The following is a 21533-nucleotide window of genomic DNA, read 5'->3' as shown; positions in this document are numbered from 1 at the left end:
CTTTAATTTTCTCAAAAATCGAGATTGTGCCTTATGTATGAATTCTGGTTGTGCTTACTGACCTCGAACCGATTTTGGCGTCCAGAAATCTGTTAAAAAATGTTTTAGTACAACTTTGGTAAGCCGCACTGCTTGATGGATTGTCAGAGCATTACGGCTGTGGTAGTGAGGAGCTTCGCGGAGTAATCTGGGTCCAAAACTCCGTCCGCTTCAGGTCCCAAAGTCAAACGAACACTACGTCTAAATTCTTTCATATTTAATTAAATCATCAGCGTTGCTGCTTTACCAGGTGTAACAATTAAGTTTTACATCCATGCATCCATGAAAACAGAATTTATTCAATTTAACGGAGTTAGAAGTTAACAGGAAGTTAGCTCGCTAGTTTACACCTAAACATTTCATACCATGTTCTGACTGAGAGATTTTTGAAACTAATTCAAACGTACAGCTCTGCTACCACTTCCAACATAAATGAAGACAGGAAACTAAACAACAGTGGCGTTTGCAGGGTTACTGAAGTTGGACTACCTGGTATATAATGTTGTGCTACGTGATTGCTAGCGACACAGCTATGTTAGCATAACATTAGCACAGTGAAGCTGGAGGATGAACGCCAACTTCTTTTCCACTCGATAAAAGTTAACGTGAGGGATTCTGGTGGACAGGGACAAATGCAGTCGCATAGCAGGATGCTATACACGGGGCAAACTTCAGTCAGGAGAACAACCTCGTATTATTCATCCACAATACGAGGTTAGTTATTAATATACTGCAACAACATGGGAATAGAACAGCTGCGAGAGAATTCAACATTAATGAATCAATGTTACGGAAGTGGAGGAAGTGCAGTTTTTGGCTTTCCCCATATTTCAAAAGTGCTTCATCTCTTTGCTATGACTGTAGCCCGCCATAATTTGCAGATGATAATGGTTGTAGCCACTGCGATGCTTTCGACCAAAACAGGCGCAGCTTGATGACATCATCAACATGCGCTATCGCAATAGAGCGATACAGTCAAAATCTCTATCGTTGGCCAAATTTATATCGTTTCTATCATATATCGTTTATATCGCCCACCCCTACTCAACAGTGCCTCCTGCAGTTCTTGTAGAGTTGAGGGATGATTCAAGACAATGTTGTGTTGTTCTGAAACCTTTGGCAAATTATTAACAAACTCCTCCATCTTCTATGCATTTCACAGATAATTTGAAAACGTTAACGGACAAGAGCTCCCTCTGCTCTGAGCCCTGGCAGAACAGTTGAAGCAGTTTTGTGCCTCAACTTTGCCGATTTGCATTGGCTTTGCTGATCATTATGTGACAACTGCTGCAGCAACACATCATTGCCAATAGTTGGCAAATTGGACAGGATGATCTTTCTCAAAACAACTCCCCTCTCAACTAGGCTATTCACCTTGTCTATAGAATCCAGAAACATGACAACCGCATTATTTCTCCTAGACCCTGCCTTCATGCTGTCACATTCGACAAGTTCCCCTACAGCCAAACAACACTTCTCAACCGAGTAATTCAATGGGTATTTTAATACCATGCTGACAGGAAAGGCTCCAAAAGGCTTCAGAACCACATATCATTCCCGCTATCGTACCCAGCTAAGTGCTATATGCTGCTGAAAAAAACACCAAAAACACACCAGTGAAAGAAAGTTGTGTGAACAGAGCTAAAATGTGAATCACCACTGTAAAAAGTAAAGTTCAAACCTTTAGAAAACCTCACACTCATTCTCCTCTCCACACATGCAGCAGACGCTCATGCATGCACACCCAAAAGAAAGACGGACGGACAGACAGAACATGTTCTGTTCAGTATGACTTGAATCTGCTTTAACTCATCAGGAAAGTGTTCACTGACATCACTGATCAAGGGGAAGTTATTCTCCCAAACTCTGCTATACAGCTGGATTCTGCAACCACAGGAGTCACCCCCTGCTGGCCATTAAAAACAACTAAGGCACTTCAGTATTGTCTACTCTTTTTAGAGCCAGAAGCTACATCCATCTTTTATTTCGTCTATGATAACTGCAATCCACAGATTCAATGTGGTCATCTCCCTTATGTAAGCAAAGCAGACTGTCTGGTCGAAGGTTTCAATAAAATATGGAAGCAGAACAGAACCCAGCATATTCACATCACTAAGTGAGCAGCAGAGGACATTGATTGCAGCTTAATCCATCCCATTGTGAGTTGCTTTTAAAACTGGTTTATTGTTTTTTACAACACAAAGACAAAGCCATCAAGATTACGAAGCAAGCATGGAAAAGGAAGAAACCCTTAAGCTCTCTATAAATTACCCCTTTAGTTCCCTTAATTTATTTTCATCAACACCAAAGCTTCATATGCCCTAATACATGATACATGTGTAGCAGCTAGTCAGTAGCAATATTTAAAATGCATGCTCATCAAATGCACTCCAAATCGTGACACAGGAGATTAGTTTGTGGCCATAAAGGTTGTATAATATAAATGTAGCACAGTATTCCGTCACAGGAGGATCAAATATTCTCGTAAGGTCATCCAGTGAGAGAATCTGCCAAATCGAACATGTGGCGCTACCTGCCTCAAACCCTTGTGAATAAGCGAGCAGCTGAACGTAACCTCAGCGCAATGTAAGACTGAGAGCAGTGTGTGTTTATTTCATCGTGTTAGGGTTTGGTACAGCTTTAAGAAATGATGATGATTTCTACAAATTAGAAAGCGCTGTTCTGTTTTCACAACAACGCAATAAATGTTTTCATTTTTTTTTAAACACCAAAATCGATAAATAATCATCACAAAAGATTACGCTGTCAATATTGAACAAAATGATTGTGATTATAGTTTTGCCAAGGACTGTGCAGCCCTAGCTTGTTGCACAAAAACGACAGTGATTTGTGTCACTTGAAAGGTTGCCTTCAGTTGACACCTACGGTTTCCCACAGTTACTTTTTTTCTAACCATTACCTCGGTCACTCTTCTTTGATTGTGTCCTGACAAAGACGTGCCAGGAAGTGGATGTTGGGGACATTTCGGTCAGCGATATTCTTCCAAGTTGATTCTCCTTCTCCCAAGATTTTCCTCTTCCATCAGTTTTTTTTTCCTGGTCTCCCGTTGTACTCTCAGCCTGCTGTGATCCCCCTCTTTTCTTTTCTTTTTTTTTTGCGTTGTTGTCTCCTTAACTGGACTCCCCCAGGCCTGATTCTTTGGCTCAGTGGGGCTGTTGCTTGGCCGCTTTCTTTCTGTGGACACACAAGGACTCCTGGATTCAGAGCTGACATTGATTTTCCTTTTCTTTGGCAATTTGAACCATGAAGAAAATGCAGACGCTTAGTAGTAGTATGTTTTGTTTTTTTTAAAAAATGAGATCATTTAGATAAATGGCAGTAAGTCTGGGACAGATGAAGACTATTCCTATCTTGAATTCTTTAACTCATTTAACTCGATGCTTTGAGGAAGCACAAGCAAGTCAGTATTGTTTTTTTGCTCATACTGCTGCAGTTTTTCCTTCTGTTAACTTGCATTTCCTTCTTGAGCTTTCCAGAAACAGCAAAACAACCAGGGTTTCGTTAGCCGCTGTTTCTGCAAAGAGCAGAGCAAAAAGTGTGGACTACAGCAGATGTTCAGGCAGGACCAGCACTACGGGGAAGTGGCTGAGGGGGCAGTTAAAAATGGTGATGGGGCAAATTTTATCCTGCTGTGCCTATTTTTACCTTTTCTTTATTAATCACCTAGAAATATAATGGCATGTTTGACTCGATTTACCCCGGTTTATCTTCCATTATTACTTAAATTAGTACCATTTTTTTGCGACCCAGGGAATTGCATCCAGCTGGGTATTAAATACAATGCTGTTAATATTGTGAATTGAATGAAATTAGCCAATTCATTTATTTTGCATTAGCTCAAAAAGAATCTGTACAGCCATGAAGAGCAGCCAAAGCAGAAACATAGATGCGTTCTGTCTTCTGACACTCCCTTCAAGCACAACATTGATCCGTATCAGGATAGCGTCACACAGTTGCTGCAGACTTGTCAGGTGCATCCGTACGTGAATCATAGAATCATACATGTGGTGACTATGGTCACCAAATTTTTGTCATTTAATTTTTTTGTAATTGTTCGTTTGGTTTAGCATGAATCCCCTTGAAAAAGAATAGTTTTTTCGTTTTTGTTTTTCTTGTTTTTTGGAAAAAAAAAAAAAAAAAAAAAAAAAAGCTTGCCAAAAAATACTTAAACTTTAAAAATGTATGTTGTCCTTTGTCCTTCCAGTGGGCCAGATTAGAGTCTTTGCTGGGCTGATTATGCCATATTTGACACCCCTGCTGTATACCATAGAGATGGCTGTGTGGGGAAAATCTTAGTAGATCAGCAGTTTCTGAAATACTCCGACACCAACACATCTGGCACCAACAACCATTCCAAATTCAGAGTCACGTGAATTGCTACCATGTTACTGACTGATTAGATATTTGTGTTAACAAGCAGTCAAACAGGTGTACCTAACAAAGTGACAGTGACTGTATAAGGACTTTGACTTGACCACTGTTCAGGCAAATTAGCTCGGCTGACTCCAGTCAGTTCACTGTTGAGATTTTGCAGATCATTGTCATTTTGTAGAATTTGAAACCGCTGCAGCTGTGCTGTGATCACAGTTTCACACATCAAAGACTGTGTAGCAAGGAAAAAAATTAAAAGGCTGTAAATTGGCTTCAGTGTGGTGTGACTCGTGTCTGTTTGTGTCAGCAATTAAGTCACTTCAGTTTAAATCTTTAATGTTGCCTCCATGTGTTCTGGCCTGAAAAATACAGAATTGGGGAAAAGAAGTGGTTTCAGTGGAAGTAGAGAGTCAGATTTGTGTGATACATACCCAGATAAGGTTGGGAAACGTGCAGTCAGTTGAGACTGAAGAAGTCACTGAAAACGCTACATCCAGATGAACAGAATCAACCTTTTGGGTCATTACTGTTTATTGTACCTTTCTAGCTACTCTTAAATCTGCTACATTGCATTGGTTGCGCTGAACAAGTCCCTGATTTGAAATGTGCCCTAGCCATTATCCTTATTTGACCTTGTTATTTAGCACCAGACCTCGCTGAAAATGGAAAGAAAGTCTGGATGCTGGGTCTTAATTTCTCAGTTAAAGAAAAAAAGGAGATTTGGCACCATATATAAAGGATGGATTTAACCTCCGGATACACAATATGAACCCAATGAATGCCGTAAATGGGGAAAATGACCCTATTTGTCGCATGATTTATGGCCTCTGTAAACATTTCTTCTAATGACTTTATAGCCTGAGTCAGAAGTTTCAAGTTCTCTTTAATACTTCAGTAAGCTGATGTTCATTTGGTAAATGATGCTCCCATTATAGTCTAATGGACAATAGAACAGGGAGTGCTTTAGGATGAGGTTATTTTGTGATTGACAAACTACTGCTATTATAGTCATACAATGTTCCTGGAGTTATAATTCAGGTCCACCCCTCACCCAGCATGTCCAGTCTTGTGAAAAAAAACAATGCCAAACCTAAGGCTTTAAAATAGCCGCCCACTAGCCAGTGTGTCACGCCACAGTGACGCCCATCCATCTCTTAAATAGTCTATGGTTGTTAGTTAGAGAGAGACATAACGCAGAGGACACCGTCAGCAACTTGGGGTTTTTCCATGTCTGGTGCATCAGTGTTTCCTTGTGTGTTTTTAGTAGTTTGTGACTTGACTGTAAACTTAGGACAGGTGAGTTAAAATGACCGAAATCTGCTCTGATATTTGGTAGTTTCAGTACAAGAGAATGGAGACTAGCGGGGGACTGTTGTGACATGAGTGCAAATGAACTGGGCGAATAATATAAATACATTTCCTTCACTTCCACTGTATTTATTTTAGTTTTGTTGTTACAGCCATTTTATTTGATCTTGAATGCATTTGTTGTTTTTTATTTTAAAAAGTTGTGAAACTCTTGTTTAAATGATCAATTGCGCTGCCTCCATAGAAATTCCGTCTGTTTTTATTTAAAGGCCTCACTTAACTTATGCATTTTTTAATAGATGTACTCGAGGCTGGTACAACACACATCTGACTTACTTGTTAATAATTTGTTTTAAGAAACTGCCATGGTTTGTTTCTTTTCCCCTAAAGTCTAAATGAACATTTAAGTTTTTGTCAAGTCAAAAATTACATTGAGTTTACTTGAAAAATGACAAACTGTCCATGTTAAAAAGCTGAAGATGTGTATTTCTGGCATTGTGTGTGTTCTCGCATGCAGGGGTCAGAAATCACCCAACAGCTATTTTTATACAGCAGGTGGGGGGGACCCCTGAGGCATGCCTACAGCGGAAATTTACCTGCCCCCCAATGTCTGTGTCTGTGTCTGGGGATTTAAGATTGGCACGTGACAGATAAGAGCAGTGATCCTCCCCCCGTGTCTGTGCACTCACACAGAGAGTATGCACCACGGTGCGTTTGCATGTGCTAAACTCTGCTAAGCCTCGGCCGTGGGGAAGAAGAGCACATTTCCTCTTTCCAGAAATCTCTTCATTGCTGTAATCAGATTAGCTAAGGCCATGCAAACTAAGCTGAATCCCTTGATTGTGTTTACTACCAACTAAAACTAAAAGACAAGCTCCTTCTCACACTGGGCTGGACTCAGTCTGGGGTAGATGGCCCCCTCCTCCTGCTCCTCTCGCCCCAGGCCGTATGGAGGAGCTTTAATGGCTGCTGTTGTTTCACACTAAGAGCCAATCTGGCTGTGCTCCTGGAGCCATCAGACGGGCTGTTAGCACACAAACAACAGCATCACTCCAGCTATCAGTTGCAGTAAAAACAGTGTGGGACCTCCTGTGGTTCAGGATGATCCAGGATGATGCTGGTGCAGATTAGACTGTCGGCATGCGAGGAGACTGTTTGTCACAGGCTCTGGCTAAGATCGGGCTCCGGGGCAGAATTTCTCGGATTTTTGACAGGCGTCGTGTCGCCTCCCTCTGTTCTATACAACAGAAGAGAGGAGCTGCCGTCTGGATGGAGCCCAGGCAATGCCAGGGAGGACAAAAGAAAGACAAGATTTTTTTGTGTATGTTAATTCTTTTCCCTCTTCTTTTTTCACTCCTCCCGTCTGCTTCTCTGTCCCCCTGTTTCCCTCCAGAGCTTCACCCCACAGTGTTCCCTTCCCGAAAGTCAACCGTTGTAAGCCCTGCCCACAGACTTGGAGTCACGTTTTACACAACACCCCTCACAGCAATAACCCATGATGTTTTTATCTCAGTAAATCAGTCTGATTGGAAGGCACCATTGATCCATTCCAGTGCTCCTGAGCTTTTTCATCAGGCATTCTTTATGGAAAAGGCAACGATGGATACAGTTCAAAAAGATCAAAAAGTCTGAAATAAACATTTAAGGAAAATGATATCTTAAAATGCATTTACATTCATTTTAATTTTAATTATTATTATTATTTTTTTTTTAAGTCGTTGTGGTTTTATTGTTGCTTGCTTATTTTTGTTTTGGCCCATTATTAAGTGCTTAATTTATTTGAGAATGTAGTTATTTGGGCCAAGGCCAAGAATAATGCTGGTCATCTTCTACTCTTCCATTAGCAACTTCAAAGTAGCTTCAGAGCTAGTCTAGGACAGCCATCCCACTTCCACAGGATAAAAGGTCCGGTGGCTACTGTGACATCACTCATGTCACCTTTGCGATCGGATCAGACTGAAAACACAAGCTCATTGGCTAAAGGAATTCAAAGTCATTAGCCAATTTTTTATTTCCGAATCTTACTCTCTGACACCGAGGGGAAAAAATCTGTTTGCATTTTAATCAGTGTGATCCAAAACAAGTAACTGAAACCATAAATGTTTATAGAGGTCTGGGCACTTTTGCAGCTACAGCTATTGCTCCCTGGTGGCCATTTAAGACAATGCAGGTCTAATGGTGCAGACGACAGTCATGACATGTTCCCCGACCCAAAGGCGCAGGTAACAAACCCTCTTGTCCACTGGAAAAACTCCAACGTACAGGCAGCAAGGCGAGGGGATACTAAGATGCCTACCTCAGCCTGCCGCCTCTCGCCAAGGGCAACTCTAGACTAAGGGAGTCCAGCTCCTCTCCAGGGTTCTGGAGCCCAAGCCAAGCGTTGAGCTGGTACCTCTCAACCTCACGCGGTGGATCGGGTCCTTCCCCACCAGAGAGGTGACATTCCATTTCCCAATCGTTAGTCTCGGTAGCTGGTGATTGGCCCCACAGGGTCTCTGCCCCCGGCCGCCGCATGGGCCCACCCTACAGGTAGTAGCCCCATGTCCCATGGTCTCCAGGCGCTCGCCCTCGGGCACCCTCCCTGGGCCTGGTTCCAGGGTGGGGCCCTGGTAACCCTATCCTGGGCAAGGTGAATTGTTCCCTAGATCTTATACTCACAGGGGTTTTTGAATCCTCTCTTTGTCTGGTCCATCACCTGAGACCAGTTTGCCATGGGAGGCTGTACGAGGGAGCAAAAGCCCCCTGGCAACATAGCCCCTGAGATCCCTGGGACACACAAGCCCCTCCACCATGTGAAGGTAGCGGATGTATGGACGGAAGGAACGTTTAGTATTTCCAAACAAAAATGCTGCACTACATGTATTACAAATAAAGAAAACGTATCATGACAGTCCCCGTAGATCTCCATCAAATACCATATCCCATCAGTATGACTACATATAAATTATTACCTATAAAGAATATTCAACTGAAAATAATTTATGTTCTGTGGTAAACAGGCAAATGAGATACAATCGCTAAGACTGTTTGTTTGAAAAATCCATGCAGCTGAGGGTCTTCTTTGTTTTGGAGAGCTTTCAGTACACCGGAAGAAACACTGCAAAGGAGAGGTAGAAATGACTGAAAAGTCTTAAAAATGATCCAAAAAGATTCAGGTTAATGTCATTTGGGCAAAGAAAGAGGGTATGTAACTAGTACTAATGGCTTATTTATTGACTTTTTTGAAAAGGTTTTGCATTTGATGTTTAAAATGGCACAGGAGTCCTTGTTGAGCCGTGTTGCTTAAAAAGACGAGCTGCTGCACTGCTGAACCCATGCATGCACAGGAAGTGATGTAGTATTTAGCCTCGAATTAAAGAAATAGACAATCTCACACTCCTGTGCAGGTTGATCGACAGAGGAGACATGGTTTCAGAGCGCTGGCAACCGAAAAACCTTGTGAATTTCAACTTGAGCAATGACAGTAATGAGAAGCTCTGTCTGCTGCATGATTGACAGCTCAGTCTGTAGCTTTTGCTGTTTGATATTCAGATGCTTTTGGTTGAGCAGCTCAGAGGAAATCTTCACTCTTTCTGTTCATTTCTGTTAAAAAAAGATTATTCTTTAGTATCTTATAAGATTGTCTGAATATTAGTAATTGTTCCAGTCCTGTCATACAGCTGCTGTCATCTCATAGCTATTTTTATTTCTGCAGACTGGATCTTCCCCAGATGGTTCCTGTTGACTTCGACTGAAGAGCCTCTCCGTCACTTCTCATCACTTTACCCCACACGGGGATTTACATTAGCCAATCTGGTGAGGAATCTTTTTAATTAATTATTTTTTTTGCCTGTAAAACACCCCCTCAGTGAGTGTGTGTGGACCTGCATAGAGTCTCTGAACAAAACGACTGAATAGTTGGTGTAAAATCAGCTGTGTGGGGACATAATAGGATTCAGTTTATATCTGATGAGATGCAGAGAAATCTTCAGAGACCAGATTCACAAATTCTTGGATGTAATCCAGAGATGAGCTGCTTGGAACTGGTGAATGTATTGTTTTGGCTCTTTGTTGATTCCTGTGCGTGTGCGTTTACGTGACTGGTTTTGTGATATTTTTTTTTTCTGTTGTCTTGTTTGTGTGACATGACAGGAAATCTAAAATGTTCAGCAGCAGCAGCAGCTGTGGTGCTTTACCCAGCAAACACCTCTAGAACATGTTGTCCCACATCACAAAGGTCATTGCATAATTATGTTGTGTAAATTAGCATCCAAGGTATTTATCCCCTGTGGCTGTCACATGGTGTTATTTTTCTTCTTCTTCCTCTTCCTCTTAATAGAGCTGCAGTGGAAATAATTTATGTGTGCTTGAAGCAGTTTGGGTACAAATTTAGCTCAGAGGAGCAGCTCTCTGGGGAAGCTTCCCATACGATCGATGCTGCACTGTTATATGATTTTCTGTAGCATCGGACTTGCTAAATGGAAGCATCACAGCGCTTTGTTTTTCTTCGGCTGTTGCTTTTGAATTGATGTCTGCATATTTTTAGTCATTTATGTAAAATTTTAATGTGCCAGACTTACAACAAGTAATGTCTTTGTAGATCAGATGTTTGCAGTTTTACAGGTGGCCAACTAGTGTGTTTAATTAAAAACGACAGCTTTTGAATCAGGGGCCGTTCGGACTGGGTGATGAATCAGATTTGAATTAAAATTAAAATAAATTACAATTTTGGCTTGGAGCACTTTTGGGTTAAATGCTGTTAGGTCTGTGGATAGCACAAACTGTAGACATCTTGAATCTTTACATTTAAAACTTGCATTTATAGCTGCATTTCCTCCAAAAAGTAACAGAGGAAGCATCTGCCTACAAGGGTTCGAGTCTAGCTTTACAAAAGAAACAGTCACCAGCATAGAAACAACTACAAATGAGATAGAAAAACTACAAATGGAAGATTTCAACTAGTGCAACTGCTGTAATAGCTCTGTCCTGTTTGGAAAGAAACGCAAAGTAAGTTGTACAAGTACTTTGCATTCAAAAACTCCACAGCTGAGGTTTTGCTTCAACATCTGCCAGAGCAACACTCTGCGTGGCCTCTTAGCACAGGTCAGTTGCATCCAGTGTCCCACAGGCTAATTAAGCCCAACCAGGAGTCCTTCTAGTGCTTGATGGCTCCCTTCACCTCCAGTGTCCACCAACCCATTCAGCGATTACCACCATGACAGCTACCTTGAGGTTTGGAAACAGGGTCCATGTCCAGAGGCTGATGTCACCAGCTTTCCTCAGAATACTGTTGAAGTTGGGATTAACAATCCTATGGATCCCAGCCTCTGCCAGATTTTTCTACCTTCTCTGTATGTTTTGGGTGTCCCCGCCCAACTCCTCACCAGCTGGTCATCAGGAGCTCAGCTCCTCTCTTCACCTAAATGTCCAGAACACACAGCCAGAGGTCTATTACAGAATCAATCATCGACCTGCAACCGAGTGTCCTGATGCCACTCTGTTGTGCGCTAAAGAATGCATTTGTGTTCAGACATGGTGTTAATCAAGGACAAACTTTGATTTGCAGAGAAGTCCAATGATACAACACTGTTCGGGTTCAGATCAGGCAAGCCGTTCCTCTAGAACAGGGGTGGGGAACTCCAGGCCTCGAGGGCCAGTGTCCTGCAGATTTTAGATCTCACCCTGGGTCAACACACCTGAAATGATTAGGTCATTCCCAGACCTCTGGAGAACTTCAAGACATGTTGAGGAGATCATTTAGCCATTTAAATCAGTTGTGTTAGATCAAGGACACATCTGAAACCTGCAGGACACCGGCCCTCGAGGCCTGGAGCTTGACACCCCTGCTCTAGATGACTCACCTCCAGCCCTCACTGTCGTTTCCCACATGAGCATTGAAATATCCCAGAAGGACAATGGAGCTGCCAGGTAGGGCACCCTCCAGCACTGCAGCCAGCAACTTCAACAAGGCTGAGTACTTTGTATTATTAAACTGCAATCTGGATGCCTTCCATGAGCCACAGTTGCATTAAAGCAATGCTCTTGTCCACTTGAAAAACCCCCCCAATTTTCAGGCACAAGAATACCTTCCTCTGCCAGCCACGTCTCGCCAAAGACAACACAGCCCAAGCCACGTGTTGACGAGAGTCCGACTGAGTCCCTGTCATACTCACTCGCTGAGTATGACATCAGGACTCGCTAAGGCTCCTCCCACAACAAAGACAAAAGAGAGATCATCAGTTACACAAAAGTGTCATAATCCTATTTCCCACCAAACGGTTAATGGCAGCAGCAAAATAATAAGATGTTGGCTATCCCAGTGGTCTGAAACTATACAACCATACCTCATGCTCGTAGCCTGACAGTCCCGATTGGACAGAGGAGTTAAATGTGGTGTGTTTCAGTGTTTTTTTTCTTTTCACATTAATTAGATAGCAATAATTAAATATTAAAATGCTATTAAAAGTTCTTAAATGAAACTGCTGGACACCAGTTTAGAAGCTGTAACTCTAAATGTTAAGAAAAAATCATTAGCACCACTAGTCAGTTACTTGAGTAGTCTTCAGTGCCCTGACTGAATAATGCTAGACTGCACCACAGGACAACCACCTGCTGTCTGACACCAGATTACCTTTCAGGTGGTAAATATCTCAAATCTCTCTTGCCTGTTAATGAAACAGGCAGCAGCTGCAGTAGCCTGTTGGCTATCGTGAATGATAGCCAACACACACACAGTTAACTGTCTGGTTAGGCAGATTTACATCACCAAGTTAGACCTGAGCACTGATGCACTGTTATCATATCTAAAAGACCTCATAGTACAATAGGGCATTTTAGCTCCTGTTTCAACAACATTAAAGTATTGAACAGTTGTCATGAATGTTAATCTGCAATTACCCATATTGGTCATCTCTCAGGTAGCGGCTATGGCTAATAAAAGAGCTGCAACATTAATGTGGGAGCTAGCTAACAAACAACATCAGTCCTGCTCCCTGACCTCTAACTGTAGTTAATATAGTGCTCATTTAACAGAATTAAGTTTAAGTCTCTGAAAATTTGAATTTAATTAGCAGTTAGGGAGTCACGTGTCATGTGTAAACCATACAGTTATTTTTCGCTTGGTCAGATAACTGACATGTTTCTATTGTTCAGATTTTTCTTTAAAAAAACAGAGCAGGAGATGTTCACCCCTACACGTCCATGTGTGTGTGTGTAACTCCGCCAGAGTGCCTGTTTCACTTTTCCTGGTCCCAAGTCCAGATAGAGGAGCAGGGTTGGAATTGAGACGTTAAAAAAACGATAATTGCTAAAAGAAATTTAATTTGTAGTTCTAAATATATTCTAAGTGCTTTTAGCGTGTTTTTTACTCACTTCATGTCTCTCTCATGGTGTTATTTCTTTCTCCTACAACGTAGGTTACAATAACGTAAGCATGACCAATTATGGAAATTAGGCGATGGCGTCATTTTGCGACTTCTAGCGACTTTTAGGACAGCCAATAGCGATTTTCCTGACTGAGGAGTTGGCAACACTGGGACTCTCTCCTGTGCGTGTTTTGTCCTGTCTGCTTTCTGCTCTTCCCTGATTGTCTATTGGAGGTTTTTTCTTCCAACCATTTATTTCCATGTACTTACTCATCAGAGGTAAAATAAAACAGAAATGAATTGAAATGAAAAGGAGGCGTTCACGACTGTTTGGCCAGCTGATCGAGCTTTTCTCCCGGTATCAGCTCGGGCACCTTCGCAGCCACTTGCCCAAATCCCCGTCCACACTTTGATTCGTTTGCAAAATGGCTTTGCTTTCGATTAGCCTTTTTTCCCTTCTTCTGTTTTTCCCCCCTCTTAGAAACATAATTACCATCATGTCAACATGAAGCCCTCTGTGTTTTGTGTTCCATGTGTAGGTTTAATTTCTCAGGCTGGTTGCAGTGAGAGGAAACAGAAGGAGAACGACTCGCTGAATTCTTATTTATTTATTTTTCCTCTCATCCTGATTACTGTACCGTCCTCCTCCCTCTGCATTACCCCACGGGTTATTTAGAGTTTGGGAATAAACTGCCTCTGAAGTCTGTGCGAAACGAGAGGATGTGCCAGTGCACCGTCAGCTCCGTCACAACGCATAAAGCGGTTGGATGGGTTAGCGAGGGGGTGCTGTCTCCACCTGCGTGTGTGTTCAGGATATTTCATTGAGGGGTGTAGGCGGCATCTGGAGGCGTTTCCATTCCAATTTAAAATGAACCAACAATAATTTTCCACTTGATAAACCAAATGACATGTGGTACCTTTATAAACTGCAGCTCTTCACCCAGAGCATGTAAGTGGCACCTCCATAACGTTAATATTAAAAATCCAAAAGATGTAATTTATGGTAAATTTATGGCCTTATCTGCTGATAGATAAAGATACTTTAAAGCCATGATTCGAGCACTTCCTCCAGCCCTCACCACATCACCATTAAATCAGTCTCACTTTCTCCTTTAGCGTACTCTTTACCCCAGAACTCGGATATTTTCCTTCTTTTTTATTGGTGCAGTTGTTGACAAAGTTTAAAAAGTGCCTTGTTGCACTGGCTTTGAAGATTGCTGCTTAGGGAACGACCTGGGACGTTCCTTGAGGTTGTCCTTTCGACCGTTCTCTCTTTGGTCCCTTTTTCAGAAGTTGTTAATGATGCCTGGAAGGATTCACTGCCTCAAAGGCTAAAGTCAGAGATCAAAAGTGTCTTATCCAAAAAAAGAAACTTTACAGATTATAAGAGTAATGAACGTAACCTGCTCCTGCTTTTTAAAGCAATTAAAATAGGCCTATAATCCTGTTGCTTTAAGGTACGAGTTTACTGATTGATTATAACACTATAATGTTTGCCAGATTGTTACGTGTGCTATTAGGCGAATCACACATCACACAGGTTTATGTCCATCTCCATCCCAGACACCACAGATCCCTCAGCTTTGTGAACAGTCTGCTGGGCACTATTGTGTTAAACGCTGAGCTGTAATCAACAAACAGCAATCTCACATAGTTACCCTGTTTCTTGTCCATGTGGCTGAGGGTGGTGTGCAGGACGTGGTCAATGGTGTCCTCTGTGGATCTGTTGGGTCAGTAGGCGAACTTATGTCTAAAAATGTATCGTTTCATGCATCGGTTAAAACACTCGACTCCAGCTACATGACGCGCAGCTGGAAACACTTCACGCAAGTCGAGCTGCCCGAGATTCACAGAATTTACAGAAAATGTTACATTTTTGTGATTTATATCGTTATCGGACGATAGAATTCTTATATCGGGATATGAGATTTTGGTCATATTGCACAGCCCTAGCACCACAGACTTCGCCAGGGACTCTTTGAAGATGGAAGTGAATACACCTGCTAGCTGGTCAGCCCAGCAGCGCAGCAGACGGCCAGTGATGCCGTCTGGCCCCGCCGCTTTCCTTGTGGTCACTCTACTCAATGCCGCTCGGACGTCATGCTCCGCGATGCTGATCACCGGTCTCTCGCTGATGACGTCACTGTCCTCGGTAGTCAGGCGGTAGTTAGCATTAGCCGCCTGGCTAATCTCGAAACTGGCGTAGAACTGGTTCAGCTCATTGGTGAATGCAGAGTCTGCGTTGATCGGCGCAGTGTCCCTGGCTTTGTAGTCCGTAATGGTGCGTAGTCCGTACCACATACTCCGTGTGTCACCCTGGTGGAAGCGAGACTCCACGCGCTCCCGGTACCGGCGTTTGGCATCTCTCACCGCGCGCCACACGCTGTATGAGACCGCTTTGTAGGCACTCATATCGCCAGTGGCGAGACCCGCATTGTAGGTGGCGGTCCTGGCGTTCACTGCAGCGTGATTTGTCCACCTACGGTTTCTGGTTCGGGAATGTGGCGACTCTCGCAGTGGGGATAATCTCCTCCACTAGCATATTGACAAAGGTTACTGCTACTTCCATAAACTCATTGATGTCAACTGCGCATGCTCTGAACATGTCCCAGTCTACGTCGTTGAGTGCGTCCTGTAGCGTAGCTTCTGATTGGGCAGACCAACGTTTCGCCTCCCTCGTGGTTACTTCTTCCCTCCGTATGTTTTGTTTATACTGGGGAGTGAGGAAGATGGCGTTGTGGTCAGACTTCCCAAAAGCCGGGTGTGAGACAGCTTTGTAGCCCTGCTTGTATGGTGTGTAGCAGTGATCCAAAATTCGATCCCCCCTCGTCGGACACGAGACATGCTGGTAGAAGTTCGGCATGACTTGTCCGAGGTTCACTTTATTAAAGTCTCCTGCTACAATGAGGGCTGTGCCCGGGTCCTTGTTTTGAAATGAACTCAGCACATCATGTAGTTCGGACAAAGCCACACCTGTGTCCGCTTGGGGTGGGATGTAGACCACCGTGGCGATGACCAAGATGAACTCACGGGGCAGATAGAAAGGGCGGCACTTAATGCTCAGGAATTCCAGATGTGGCAAGCAGCCGCTGGAAAGAGTAGAAATGCCCCTGGAATCACACCACTTTCTGTTTAGCATGAAACACTCCTCCACCTTTGGTTTTGTTCGACTCTGCCGTTCTGTCCGCGCGGAGCACAAAGAATGAATCCGACGGAGTTACGGCCTGGTCCGGCATGTTTGGGGGTCAGCCATGTCTCCGTGAAGCACAGAATGTTGCAGTCCCTCATGTCACGTTGGAAGGTGACTCTTGCTCTTAGGTCATCGAGCTTGTTCTCCAGCGATTGTACGTTGGCCAGTAGGATGCTGGGCAGTGGTGCGCGATGCGCCTGCTGTCTCAGTCTGTTCCGAACGCCAGCGCGTTTCCCCCGGCGTGTCTTTGTTCTACACCTTGGATGAGCGGTAAATCCTTTGTTGTTGTCCGTGCTGCGTAGTATCTCTGGCAGCCAGGATGGGTCAAGTTTAAAAGTGACCAAGATTAAATGTGCAACCTTGTCACCGATGTTTACAAGTGATCTGCTGTCGTAGACTATAAAACTAGAGGATTTTGGACTGTAAACCAGAGCAAAAAATAAGTAAAAAACTAAAAAGGTGCATAGTCTGAGCCGAGCGGTCAGGAAGAATGTGGCCGCACCATATTCTGTATCGTTACAGTCATTTTAGAAGCAAGTCTCCCAATTGCTACCACTAAGGATTCCTAAATGAATGAGGAGATAATGTGGTCAATGAAACAGAAACTGTATGGAATCACAGATAAAATCCAAAGTAAAGAAAAAGAAAGAAAGAAAGCACATTTTTTTGTCATTGTAACGACACAATTGGCTGCTTTCTCACTGCATGTGGCATCACAAGCATGTCATACATTATGATCATTGTTACTGTGACAATGTGCACGACTGTCAGGTCAGTGTGTGCACCTGCTGTGGGCAGAAATGTGACACCAAAGCTGACCGATGACCGATTGATGTGCTCTGCTGCAACCACAGATGAGAGCTGAGACACACACACATGCACGCACGAGCTGTCCAAAGACTGGTGATATGGTGTGCTGAAGGTGGACAGACAGAGGTGAACAGGGGTGAAATAATGTGACCACAGGTCAGTCCCCCCGACCTCTGTCCATTAAAACTTGGCTTTGATTGGACAGATAACAGACATCAGAGCAGACATTAGAAGTGATGTGGTGTGCTGATGGGGTCATCTGGGCTATGGTGGGGTCTTTTGTGTTTGGGTTCCCAGGACAGATTCCATTGTTCTGCCCCAGGGGTATTGGACAGGGTGCAAAGGTCAACCAAGGCTTCAAATTAGGGACTGACCTCATGTGTGTGTGTATATATATGAGGTTATAGGTTGCTTTGATTTTATGAATAAACTTTGATTTTTTTATTGCCCAGTGTTAATCATTGCATTATAAGGTTTATAAATCATCTGTTTCTGGTAGAGGAACACTCCCATTGTTTGCATTTGGATCACAGACTGTGCTTGACATTACTTGGACTGTGGAACCCTGTGGGTTCTGGTTTTTTTTTCAATAAAGCCAGAGTGTTGGTAGTCTAAATGCCTGGACAGATGCTATTCCTGCAGTGACACAGCTTCTACTACACTTGGATCTGTGCCATCCAGCAGAGTCTAGACATTACCTGCACTGATCTGTAATCACTATAATGTTTTTTATGTTCTTTAACTGGATGCTTTTATCGGTACAGTGTGTTATGGAGCATAAAGGTTGCAAATTTGCTAACACAAATTCAAATCATATCTCCTATTTTCCTTAAAGGTCTTTTGGTAGGGTCGGCGTTTTCTTCTGGTAACCATGTCACCAACACCTAATGCCACTCCATTGTCTAGTTTGTGTTGGCCATTTTTATGTACTTACAGGAGCTAGGGCTGGGCCATATCATACCGTTCACGGTAATACCGGTATAATGTTGGGCAACGATAAGAAAATGAAATATCGCGATAGAATATGGGTAAAATGCGCATGCGCAGTGCCTTTGTTTTCATACGCACATGGCGGAAAAAGCATGTCGGAGAATGAGAAGGGCGAAAGTGGATTGTTGAATGAAACGGATGAACCAGAACTGGTTTGTAAAATGCTGCAACTTCAGTGGTGTGGAACTGGTTTGGCTTTCGTCCGTCAGATACACAACAAAGCACTATTTTTGGTAGAGCATGCTAGCGGGTCGTCGTTATTACCGTGTTTTTTGGAAAATACGGCACACTTAAAATCAATCCTTTGATTTTTCTGAAAGTCGACAGAGCCCCTTATAATCCCGTGTGCCTTATGTATGAATTCTGGTTGTGTTTACTGACCTTGAAACGATTTTATGTACACGGCGCTTGAAAATCTGTCAAATGTTTTAGTACGACTTTGCTAAGCTACGAAGCCGCACCGCTTGATGGATTGTCGGAGCATTACGGCTATCGTAGGCAGGAGCCTCGCGGAGTGATACGTACTGTGCTTCAACATAATATTACCGTATTGTGTGTGTATAACCTCTTTTTAAGTTTTGTGGATATTATACATGGTTATGCTGAGGATATGTCAGCCAGTTTCCACTGGAAATGCCTTTTGGTTAAACTGTCAGCAAGGAATTTGCATTTGCACTGTTAAATTTTTATATAACTTTAATGGATAGGATATGAGGAGCTGAGGCCCCAGTGGACTGCTTACAGTTTTGAGAGCACTGTCCTGCTAAGAAGTTGCATTGCTTCCACCTTACCCATGCAGCTTGCTAACATTACAGTTAGCACTGAAGTTATTTTGCTGCTGAAAGACAAAAAAAGAAAGTGTGAGACTGTAGCGTGACCAAACATTATGGTGACCTTGTGTGAATAACTTCATTAATCTCAAATATCCACAAGGTTATTGCAAACCCATCGAGGTTTAGGTTTTAGCCCAATGCTTCTTATAGTAGTTTTGCCTGTTTGGAAGCTTGGGACAGGAAAACTATAGTTAAAGCACGTAAACATCTGTTTGAGGGCAAAATAAATGTGATCCTGAAAAAGGCAAATATTAATGATCAGATGAACTTCTCTTTGGTTACCTAACCAGCTCCACGTTGATTCTTTGAAAACTAAAAGACACGCGAGTCAGTTTGAAAAGAAAACTGGTCCCTTTGTGAACGCCACTCCTGCCCGCCTCTCCATTGTGCCTTGCTGTCCTCTTCTTCATTGAGAGTAAATGATGATGCCCTCCCATGAAGCCATCTACTACATTTGTTGTGACTGCTGGAGAAATGAGGGGAGAAGATTGAAGGAGGGTAAAAGTGACAAACGAAGATTGAGAGCGACAACATTTGATTCTTACAGTGAAAAGTTGTTATTAATGGATGTGAGCCACTCGTTCTCTTCACAGCGCCTACTTTCACTGTCCACACACACACACACACACACACTCCCCTTGCTGTCAGAGAGATAAATCTCTGTTGGTGGATGGAAAGAAATGGAGCCCGGGCTCTGCTGGGAAAATGAACTCACAACTATACTTAATCATTTACCTCCACTTCTCCTCTCTAAATAGTCTCTTCCCCTCCCTTTCTCTCTCTTCTTTTCTCATTTGAACTGAGGAATTGCTGCAATCTCAAAATCACATCCTGACGTTTCCTGAAACGAATGCCTCTCAGCACTTTGTGATTCATCGGGATGCGACAGAACTCCCGTAGATCAGCGGCCGAAGGGGGGCGGGGTGAAATTACATTTCATGGTTTTTCGGCATTGGACTGCTGTTACATAATTTGTGCTAATGTGAGTGAAAATAAGTGCAAAGGAAGATTGTACTGTTCACTGATGAGGTAACACATGATGCAGCTTCCAAACAGCGTAATAATGCGTTAACCTTGAGCGTTTTTATTATATTGGGCCTGGTAGAGAAAAAGATTAGATTAAATCTTCACAGCTCATGTGACTGCTTTCAGAGCTTTGTCTTCTATGGTGAAAGTGAACCTATTGTGCTAGTCTTTATTTTCTGCTATGATATATATACTGTCACAGCGGTGGATGCTTATCTTCAGCAGGGCCAAAGAGGGAGATCTTGAGATTACCCTATGTACAAAAAAATCTTGGATCTGCACAATATCAGAGCAGAAACCTCAGACCTGGATTATACTCTGTAGGCTGGACATGGACAGCTGGAGATCCACTGCCTGGGAGCGTGTGTGGTTGTAATGTCTGCGCAGTCATAGCCACAAATGTCTGCGCAGACTGTCTCGCTCACTGCCCAATGGCAAGCTTGTAGAATAAGGTTGGCCGATTGGACGAATATATCGACTATTGACGAGGCTGAGGCTATCGTCGATCATTTTTACAAAGGCGATTTATTTATTTGCCCATGAGCAAGTTTGCTAATAATGTTCGTTGAAGCTAACAGAAATGTCTCTTCCAGCGAACATAAGAAAAAAATCTCAGACATAAAGTCTTTTGTGCGATTTGGCGCATCTTTATTGCACATCACAGTGCAATAAATAAATAAATAAATAAATGAATAATCCAAAAAGTAGATACATTAATACTGAAAGAAACAAGAAAAGGTCAAATATTTCCTCCAAACAAAACGTATAAATTCTTTGACAGGAAAACGAGCAGTTTATCAGGTTTTAGCAGCATGCACAGGTGGTTAACGATATTAGCCGTTCTGAAGGCGTGCTCGTGGCCGGTATACACAGATGTTTCCATGCCATGTGTGACATCAATGGGAAACGTTTTTCATGAATTTTCCATCAAACCTATGGATTGTCTCCGCCTACGACCTCCTCGCTGAGCTAACAGTCCACTTCTATCTGTGCCCTCTCCTCCAGGGTGCAATTTGGCAATCAGTTCATCCATGTTTGGACTTCTTCTGTGTTGTAAACACGCATGTGCATGATTACATTGCTCCGCCAATCAAAAAGTCTGCTCATGCGTGAATATATCGCCTGTCGTCGGTTATTGGACTGACGATTTTTACATATCGCCCAACCTCACAGTGGAACCCAAGTGGACTCACTAAATCATGTGTTTACAAGGCTCAGCCAATCAGAAGAAAGTTGGCACAATTTAATGTTTCTGGGTGCTGATGCTTAATACAGTGTGCCATTTTCAGGTACCCGATATAACTGAATGTAAATGCATGTAAGACTCTTGGTTTGAAAAATCAGTTTCACACAACTAAACTTTATTATGTATGTAAGATGCATCCTAACCCTAAAGCTGTGTCCACACTGGAATCGCTCACAGGTGCTCGCTTGCAGATATTCCAGGCTCTTGTTGCCTGGGTAACCCTCTTGTATATATTTACAACAAGGTCATGTGTCAACCATGTGTCGGTATCATGTATTTCTCTGATAGCTGCTTAATTACCTCACCTGGAAACTGGGCCTGGTGTCACCAGCAGTTATTTTGTCTGTAGTTGCATG

The 21533-nt window shown here is 42.9% G+C and overlaps 1 protein-coding gene across 2 annotated transcripts in view; it reads left to right on the top strand.

The window, feature by feature from the left end:
- Positions 1–21533, top strand: part of large2 (LARGE xylosyl- and glucuronyltransferase 2) — a 117679-nt gene that overhangs the window by 42997 nt on the left and 53149 nt on the right. For both annotated transcript variants that reach the window (XM_084918224.1, XM_084918290.1), the window contains exon 2: positions 9434–9534. The gene's annotated coding sequence lies outside the window, so the exon portion shown is untranslated. The remainder of the gene's footprint in view (positions 1–9433; positions 9535–21533) is intronic.

The sequence above is a fragment of the Perissodus microlepis genome, chromosome 1 (genome assembly GCF_051167445.1).
Source record: "Perissodus microlepis isolate ML-2025 ecotype Zambia chromosome 1, ASM5116744v1, whole genome shotgun sequence".
NCBI lineage: Eukaryota > Metazoa > Chordata > Actinopteri > Cichliformes > Cichlidae > Perissodus > Perissodus microlepis.
The sequence above is the reverse complement of the archived record's forward strand: the minus strand, read 5'-3'. Positions and strand labels throughout refer to the sequence as shown.